This window comes from Anas platyrhynchos, chromosome 3 (assembly GCF_047663525.1).
Source record: "Anas platyrhynchos isolate ZD024472 breed Pekin duck chromosome 3, IASCAAS_PekinDuck_T2T, whole genome shotgun sequence".
NCBI lineage: Eukaryota > Metazoa > Chordata > Aves > Anseriformes > Anatidae > Anas > Anas platyrhynchos.
This window is the reverse complement of record NC_092589.1, coordinates 51,447,505-51,457,410: the sequence shown is the minus strand read 5'-3', so window position 1 is coordinate 51,457,410 and position 9,906 is coordinate 51,447,505.

Here is a 9,906-nt window from a genome sequence, read left to right as displayed (position 1 = left end):
TTTGTTTTTTTTTTTTATTTTTATTTTTTATTTTTAACAGCAATAGAAGTTGTGTGTTGAATGCCCGAGAATAGAAGGAGGTATGGGTACAAAGTGGATGGGTTTTGGAGGACTCTATAGAGCAGAACGAAACAGTCTGTCTCATCCAGCCTGGCCTTTTGGGAACTGCCCCTGGAGTAAGTTATCTTTAAAATCACACTTAGAATTTGTCTTGAAGAGTGTCATTTGGAGCAGGTGAATGATGTGTAGGCAAGCTGTTGATAAGCAATAGGAATGATGCAGGAAACAATGCTTGAGTGTATTCTCTTGCAATATTTTATTTAGTAGTAAGCCAAGATGCCTAGAAAATCAAATAACACAGTAATATAAAAATATTACTGGCACTTATGAGCATTCTTTCCAATGCCATAGTCTTTAACTAACCCAGTAATAAGTATAGCTTCCTATGCTACAGGTTGCAAAGCCTGAACCCTGACTACAGCTCTGACCATAAACTACAGACACTCCATGCAAACAAGTTTGATTAAAGGGCTTGTACCTAATCTTATTTTCCTGTCTTTTCAGGATGTGTAGAACTATCCTCTAAACTGGATGGTTGAAGTTGTCTATTTTACAGTTCCGAACCTTAATTGCATTCTTGGGACTGGCGTTATTCTCTGAGGGGTTGAAAGCCTACAATAAGACAGACAATAACGCCCAATCCCAATTTGTTATTTTGTCTGTTTTGGACATTTTTGTGATTCTTAAGTCATTGAAATGTAGCCACAATTCTAACTTAAACTTGTATCCTTGGGTAAAAAATCTACTGGAAGACTGGCAATAACTGTGGGAATTGTTCTTTTTGTCTTTGGAAACTCTGAAGAACCTTAAATAAGCTTTTTGAGTGTTTAGATTTTTTCAATACTAACTATATCCCAACCATAATACTTACCTTATCATAGCCAGAGGACCAATAAAATGAAAATGAAATAAAAGTCCTTATCAGAATGAGCACTTCTCTGTATTCTGTAGGTTGGGAACAATCCAGGAATAAAATAGGATCCTTAGGCTTTAGATTTCTTAAATGTAAGCCATAGACCTAAGCTTAGCTATAGACTGCACTGATATTAATGATAAAAGAGAACAGTAGCCTACAGTAGCCTTAGCCTACAATGCTAATCTTAATTATATGATGTCTCTAATCCTACAACAAGAATTACCAAAAAATACCAATTCTGAGTCACAAACCTGCTCCTGTCTAAAAGGACAATAGAGAATCAAACAATGAGGGAAATCATATTTTGAAATAGAATAGAATTTAATGTCCTGGATAGGCACCAGCCTTCTCATAATCTTCAGAGATCTTACAGGATTCAGAAAGAAACAGAGCAATGGATAGAAAAGAATAGTCTTAAGGAATGAAATGATTGTTGAATTTACAGGGCTTTGAGTGGGTAAAGTGGTAGACTTCTGTCTTTTGGAGATTAGTTGTGTGTGTGTAGTCAAGTATGCAATCGCGTTTATCATTAAAATTGTAAACTTAAAGCTGAAAAATAAACAAACAAACAAACAAACAAAAACACAGAGAAATATTGGATCATGCCAGGCCACGATGTTACAAAGCCAGATAGGGTTAATATAAACCACTCTCCTTGCTCTTGTTGAAGAACGCGGACTAGATCCGTAGATACATGTTTATATAGGTATATAAGTTTTATTATAAAATACACATTCTAATATATTTAATATTATGTAATATGTGCTGTACTGGGTTTACGTAGCAAGGTTTTGGTAGTGGGGGGCTGCAGGGGTGGCCTCTGTAAGAAGAATCCAGCAGCTGCCCCATGTTAGATCATGGCCATTTTCAGCTGGCTCCAAAGGGACCTGCCTCTGGCCAGCACTGAGCCAATAAACGATGCTGTTTGTGCCTCTGTGAGAGCAGTTTTAAGAAAGGGGAAATAAAACCCGCTGCACAGCAGCAGCTTGGAGAATGCAAACTTAGAACCAGCCCTGCAGACCCCAAGGTCAATGCAGAAGCAGGGCAGGAGGTGCTCCAGGCACACTGCAGCCCATGGGTCCCACATGGAGCAGATCTCCACGCTGCAGCCCATGGAGGAGCCCCCGGTGGAGCAGGTCCCGGGCCGGAGCTGCAGCCCATGGAGAGGAGCCCATGCAGGAGCAGGGGTTTGGGGGAGCTGCCGCCCACCCGTGGGGGACCCGTGCTGGAGCAGTTTGCTCCTGGGGGATGGATGGACCCCGTGGTATGGAGCCGTGTGGGAGCAGTGCTTGGAGAGCTTCTGCCTGTGTGCAGCCCCCGCAGACTAAGGTCGGGAAGGACGACATCCCGTGGGAGGGACCCCACAGGGAGCAGGGGCATTCCCCATTCCCCTGAACCACTCAGGGGGAGGAGACTGAAGAGGGTAGATATGGGGCAAGGTGTTTTTAGTTTACTTTAATTTTCTCACTGCTCTAGCTTGTTAGTAATTGGTAATAGATTACATTAATCTCCCTATGCTGAGTCTGTTTTGTGTGTGATGATAATCACAGAGTGATCTCCCTGTCCTTATCTCAACCCTTGGGACCTTTTCATGTATTTTCTCCTCCTTTCTCTTTGAGGAGGAGAGAGTGGCATGTGGTGCTCAGCTACCCAGCTGGGTAAAACACATGCCCGTGTTATGTGTTTTATATATATATATATATATATACACACACACACACGTATATATAAACCACACACATATATACATAGAACATGTTTATATATAAAGTACGTATATAGCATTAGGACTACCCAAAATAAATAAATAAATAAATTAAATGAATAAAAGCAGTAGCCACAAGGTCCCACCTTAAATTCTCATGGATTCTCCAAAGCGAATTTCTGCAAGTCCTGCAGCAGCTTTAGATTTCCTAATGTTGAGTACAACATTAACCTTTTCCTGAACTTTAGACTGGAAAATGTGAGAAAGACAATGGAAAACAAACTAAACCTCTCAGTTTTTCTTACTCTGCAAGTCTGTCCAAATACAAGGGATTTTCAGGCTATTAATTTTCTATATTCACTTCTATCCTTAAAAAATTATGTGTCTCTTGCCTGAAATCTTACAAAATATCTCTGACTCCACCTTTACCAGCACTCTTCAACACGCACCAAGTTCAGCAGAGTTCTTCAGGCTTTACAAATTTCCTAATCCTAACCCTAACCTGAAATTTGAATTGAGGATCGTGTCCAGTGGCAGTGTAACAAAGTAAGGCTTTGTCTTAAAGTGATGCACAGTTTAAGACAAATGATTTTACACTGATGCATAAGAAGGCTGCTGAAATACAGCAATAAATGTGGCTGTGCGTGCCACTAGTTTCCTAATGCAAATCCTAAATCTGAAATTGTGTGTAACCAAGACTCCACTCTTCACACCAGAATATAAACCTGTGCTTGCTACTGATTACCAGTGTTCTTCATAACTCTTTGCATCAGGCTGAATGGGGTCTGCAATATGGATTCCTGAAGCTTTAGATTTCCTAATGCTTGCCCTAAATTGATCCTGAAACTCTAAGTAAAATCATAATGTGGATAGGACTGATTTCTAAAAATTTAAAATTATCTTGATTTCTAAAAATCGTGGAAATCATTCACCCGAATCCTTCTTTTGAGTCCCCTCAAGGCAGGAGAAGGACAGACTGGATTTCTCCTGTTTTTTGTATAATGAAAGTTTGGCTTAGTGGTTTGACTAGAATTAGGATTCAGGAAAATAGGGTCATGTTCCCAGTATATTGCTGGATTATTAGGGTTCTTCTGGGTCTGGAGAAATATTAGCACTTAGTAATAGCACTTAGTAATAGCACTTATTACATACTTGTATAATTTCTTCAATATTCAGAGTAATAACGTTTAGGTGAATACTTTTTTAATCTGTCTTGTGGAGGTGATCGACTTTATTAACAAAATTCCCACATAGCTGCAGATTACAGACAGATTAATAAACTGATACATTTTTAAAATTAGATCAAAATATGAAAGTAGCCACCTACATATTTATGTTCAATGTCAGCAATTCAAATTGATTTGACCCCAGCAGGGATAAACATCAGAAGGAGAGAAAGATTTCATCTTTTTCACAGCCTTTTTCTTTCTTTGTAATGGAGGTGTGTAGCTATATCACCAGCCTGGATATGATTGCTGATGTTCTGTGCTTTTATTCTTAAAACTTCAAATCTCTTACAAATGAAAGGTTTTTACTCATTCATTTGTTTTTCTACTTCACTACTCTACTTTTCCAGAACATACCTTCTTCCATGCACAGGTCCTTTTATTCACTTTCTTTGGATAGAGAAGCGGGCAAATGCTGCCTCGAAGGATTTAGTAGCATCTCATTTTCCTTTGACAAATGCTTTTGCATTGGCTTTCTCTTGTCAGGGAGTGTGTTGAACAGAAACTTCATTTACTGCCTGACAGCAATGATCATGTATGTCATTCTGAGCAATGGGGACAGACAGTGTTTAGAATGAGAGAAAAATCAATGATTTGCAGGGGTATGAGGCTCCCTCCTTTTACAAACCCCTCTTTGGTAAAACCTAAAACTGTATTATGTTAACTGTAGCAATCTTAATACTGCTTTTAATAATTCATTTGTAGGTTGCGATTTAAATTACTGTAACTTTTGCAATACAAAATCATATGCAACCATTGGTTGATCCTTGATGCCTTTGAATCAATAATTCAGAAGTACTCTTCAGGCTTTAATTGAGCCTCGGGGTTAAGCAGTCATTATAAAGTAAGAAAGAAACATGTTATGCCATGAGATTTCTGAGTGAACTCAGATTCTTGTCTTTTTCAATTGTATTTACTGATTATCTATATTTTGTGTAGTTTTAATAGGAATTGTCACAGGGAGCAAAAATTCTGGTTATTGACTGTCTGAAAAACAGTCCTCTGAAGGGTCTGTATGAAGTCTTCAAAAAACATCTAAAGAACATCTAATAGTTTATAGCATGCAGATGGGTTGTGCAAAGACTTCTAAGATTAACTCCATGCAAAAAAGTCAGAAACTGTCAGTGATCAGACTGACAGCACATCCTTATGTAATGCCACTTATGTATTTCTAGTGAATAGATTACTAAAAAAAAATAAAGATACCAACACACACAAGAATACATGCCAGGACTCTAGTGCTACCTTTAATTTGTACCGATAATTAAAACAAAACACATTTGTAGAATACCTATGAAGCTATATAAACTTCTAAATTAGATGTCAGTAAATATATATATATATATATATATATCATGAGAATGTATAAACTGACTTGAAATATATATAGGGTCTCTTTGATTTCACCTCAGTGTAGTTACATGATGAATATCACACAGCAAGTTAGTGGGGGAAAGAGAAATATTAGTTGCATGTTCTATAGTGAAAGGATGAATTCTAAATACATCTATAAATAATATTGATCATGAATTGTGTATTGACATATCTTTTGTTGGATCCAAAATCTACTACTTTTTTGATAATACCTTTTTGTTTAAAGGAATGATAATTATTACAATCCTGACTTCTCAAAGGTCTAATGAGAAAATATCTGTTTGACAATATTCTGTTCAGATCGAGAAGATGAAAATCATGCGGTTTATATTTGCTTCGATCCAGGATTCCAGTTTTAGAAATGAACTTGAAGTTTATGTGCTCAGTGTCACCGAAAGTAATTTGTCTTTTTGTGGAACAGTTGATGGCAGCACTGGTACTTTCAGTAAGGGAGAACACAAAGAAGTCTGATGTTAAATTAATGATGCTATAAATCCACTCTGTGGCAATATCATACTGGCCACCTGGCACTTTGTCTACTTTGTTTTTTGAAGCATTTTCTAAACTTTTTTAAAGTTGCAGCTGCTCTTTCCTCACTATACCTTATGGCTGCTTCTAAACTAAGAATCAGAATCAATTGGAAGGGACCTCTTGAGACCACTTACTCCAGTCCCCCTGCTCAAGCAGAAACAGCTATAGCAAGTTGCCCATGGACCATGGTCCAGTCAGGTTTTGAATATTCCCACAGATATCAATGGATATGGATACCTGAGGATACTTTATACATTGCACCAGTTCCAGGGAAGTTTACCCTGAGTGTTATGATAACCACCATGCTCTGTCTGGCTTGTGGGATGGATTGTCTATTATTTTGATGAAATCTAAGGACTGTCCTAACAGACAAAAACCTCATTTTGGATCATCTCCACTTTAACCACTTTAACCTCTTATCTCTGAGCAAGACTGTGTTTTTGCTTTCAGGGGCAACTGCTAGTCTCTGACAGCATCAGGTGTGGCTTTGTATGGCTCCAGCATTTTACTGTAAGCTTTATTTGCTCCACATGTAGGCTGGCCCACAGGACACTTTCAAACCTGAGAGAGCTACCCATTTCTATTCCTAGCAGGAAGTGTGTTATGAGGGTCAGCATTTCCTTCCTAGTCCTCATCTAGTGAAGCCTTCCTGTTCAGGCTGGGCCCATGCCCTAAAGCTTCTGATCACCCTCTCAAGCAGCCACAGGGTCCCAGGGCACTCCTTTCAAAGTCTCCTGGTGCAAATGACAGAATAGGATTCATCTGGGGGCAGACTGAATCTACACTGAATTCAGGCTGACTATAAGAAAAAATACAGATGACAGTGGCCCAGAAATGAATGAAGATTCAGCCTTCCCAGAGGAGGATATTTGCATCACTGACTATCCGGACTTTCTTACACAGGCAGATTCCATTTGCCAGCTACTTGATACCCCAGTTTCTTTTCTGAGATTGATCCTATCGGCTTATAGCTTACAGTTCCTTTTCCTGTACTGTAGGAAGGACACAGTTCCCTAACCAGATTCTGTGCGCATTCGCACAATATAACCATTCAGCCAATAAAGAACCATAGTATTCATTGCAATTAACATGTTTCCCAATTCATTGGAGCATGAAGGAACAGCAAACAATGTGAAAAAAAGTCTGATGAAATATAACTGCATCTCACGGTGTACCTGAACTGCCTTACAACATATAGTAGTTATTACATCCGCATAGACGTACAATTCACCATGGTATCCAACTAAAGCTAAGATTTACGAAAACATTCCATAAGAACTTAAATATGAGAACTAAATGGGCATCATTATTCGCCCACTAAAAACACCACTTATTTCACCAGCTTGAGTTTACCAGTTTTGGAAGCATTAAAGTTTAAATTGACCCTGCAGAGATAAGTATGTGATAGCATTGTAGTTATGCAAATATCACTGTTCACAGGCTCCACAGTATAGCAAAAAGAGCTGATAGGAATTTCCATTACTGTAGTAGTAGTTGTTTATTAACATGTAAAGAGGCAGTCCAGGAGCTATGAACAACATCGTTTTCTTGCAGCTAGTGTTCCCAAGCTCTCAGCCATCTGCTGGCCTGCCTACCTGTGATAATCACCCCTTCTCCCTGCCAAATTTTGTGCTGCACTATACATGACATTTTAAATGATTTAATGGTCTAATTTGCATTTTTCAAATAATTTTACATGCCAATTAATTTCAGTTTATGGTTAATCTCCCCTTCCACAAATATTGTTAGGGAAAGACAGAGATAAGCACAAACTTAGCCAGTTATGGATAAGTCGGAGAGAGTGCCTGGGGTGTAAAAGAATGGATTGGGGGAAGTAGGAGGGGACAATAGGGAAGGTGTGCATTGGGGGACGGGTGTCTCATCTTGGTGGGTTTGAGACAGCACCAGAATAAGTGGGAATGTTATGGTTTGTGTGCATAGCTGACAGGCAGCCGGGAGTAAAGAAGAGTGATGTACCTGTGCCCTGCTTTCATGGGTGGTGCTGGGCCATCTGGAGTAGCTTCACAGGTCATGGGAGCACTGGGAATCAGAGTGATTTGCTGGTTTGTTTCTTTTTTCCCAAAGTTCGGCCAAATCCATCCTCTATATCTGTCCTGCCCACTTTCCAGCTGCTGCCACTTCTGAGTGCCTGGGTCCCATCAAAGGCAGCAAAAGACAGCCAGGAGGTCAGGGAGGATGCCCAGGGGCAGCAACACCTGCCAGAAGCTGGGCTGGGTGCTGGGCCATGGAGACTCTGGGCACAGTGGCACCAGTGAGTGAAATACAAAGGACAGAGCCTGGAGCATAAACTTCCTGTCCCTAGACTTAAATGTCAAATAAAAGGGAAGGGAAGGGAGAAAGACAGAAATATGTCCTTGCATCATTTGGTACCATTTATATCATGATCCTGTAGATACACAAAGCACTGTATTAACTGGACATCCTTGAGCTAAGCCTTTATAAAGACGCATCTTTCTTCATAACAGTCTTCCCAAATGATGCAATTAAGCCTTCAATATTAAAAGCTTTTGACAGATTTAAATAGCAAATTGCACCTCAAGGGACAACCCCTCCAATCAAAAAGCTCCAGCATTGGTTGCTTTGGGTACTCGTCCACCTGAATGTCCTCATTTCCCATCAGCAGCCCTGACAGACCATGCATCCCCCACACTGTTGTCATCTCAGCCTCTTCTGCTGCTCTGGGAGAGATGTCAGGCTGTAGGAAGGGCTTCCCAAAGAGCTGACAGAGGATTTGCAATATGAAACATGATGATTAAACACACAAAATGGTGCAAGCCTCCAGTATCTATAAAGTCTTTAGGGAAGTCATTGCTGTCATTATTTTTTATGATTAAAAATGGCCTAGAGTTGCTCTCTTCAAAGCTGATTTTTCATGTTACTTAAATGTTTGTTTTTATCCATTGTGCTAAAAGGTCTGTGGCTAAAAATTAAGGACACGTTCTCAAGGCTGGCAGATATAGTATGGCATTTTCCATGTTGAATGCATTTCAAAGTCCTTGCAACATCTCATACTAATTGATTTTTGTCAAGACCAGTCAATTCTTTTTTATTTTATCAATCCTTCTGAAAACCAAACCATGTGTACATGATGTGTGTGCCTGTTTTACAAAGAAATTATACTTTATTACTAATCTTTCACACTATGACCAGGGAAAAATAGCATAGATTTAAGAGGAATTCAAATGTATTTTTCAACATTCCTCACTGAGAAAAGTAGATATGCAAGGTTTATTTTTGTTTAAAAGTGTGAACTCATTTTTTGTTACTGTTGTGTATTATATGCAAAATAGATTTTTAATGGTTTTGACCATTTGCTTCTAACATAATATCTAACAGCTTTTGCAGATGAAATGGGTGCTTGGCACCCATAGATTGCTAAATCTGTAGCAATTTACAGCCATCCCCCACAGTGAATTAAATCATGGTCAAAGTTGTAATTTAATTTGGGAAAATGCTGAAGCCCTTCCAGTTCTTCCTTGAGGGGAAAATATGCACAATTCTGCAGATTAGACCAAGTCTTTAAACATGCATGGCTGTTGAGACTTCAAAAACGAAGTAAGGAGAACATGTGGTTCATAATTCTTGGTCTTCTCCTCTGCCTGAGAATAATTTTTCCATCATAACATTGTGCAAGCCAAATGAAGTCTCTTAATCAAGGTGTTGGACTAATGCCAGTAGCCTCTTAGGAACATTTACAAGAAGTTGTCACCGAAATGTGACCCCATTGATACCCTGAAGCCCCTTTACCTATATGAAGTCCCAAGAGGAGTTGTCAAAATGAATATCCATGCAAAATACACAAGGACTTGGAGTAATGCCCAAACTGTTTTTCTGTATTTCACACCCCTCATATTTTTATTAGAGGAAAGAAAATCAGGAAAGTCAAAAGTGTGAAATGTATACTCATACAGAATATGAATGATGTTTACAAAACATTCTTCTTAGCTATAGAATCGACAGTCCTATTTAAAACCAAAATAAATCTACATCACTCTAATGTCATTTCTAGTGCTGAAGGAACCTGTGCCTTTTCCATCCCATCAGATATTGTAATATTTCTGTAATTATGCATG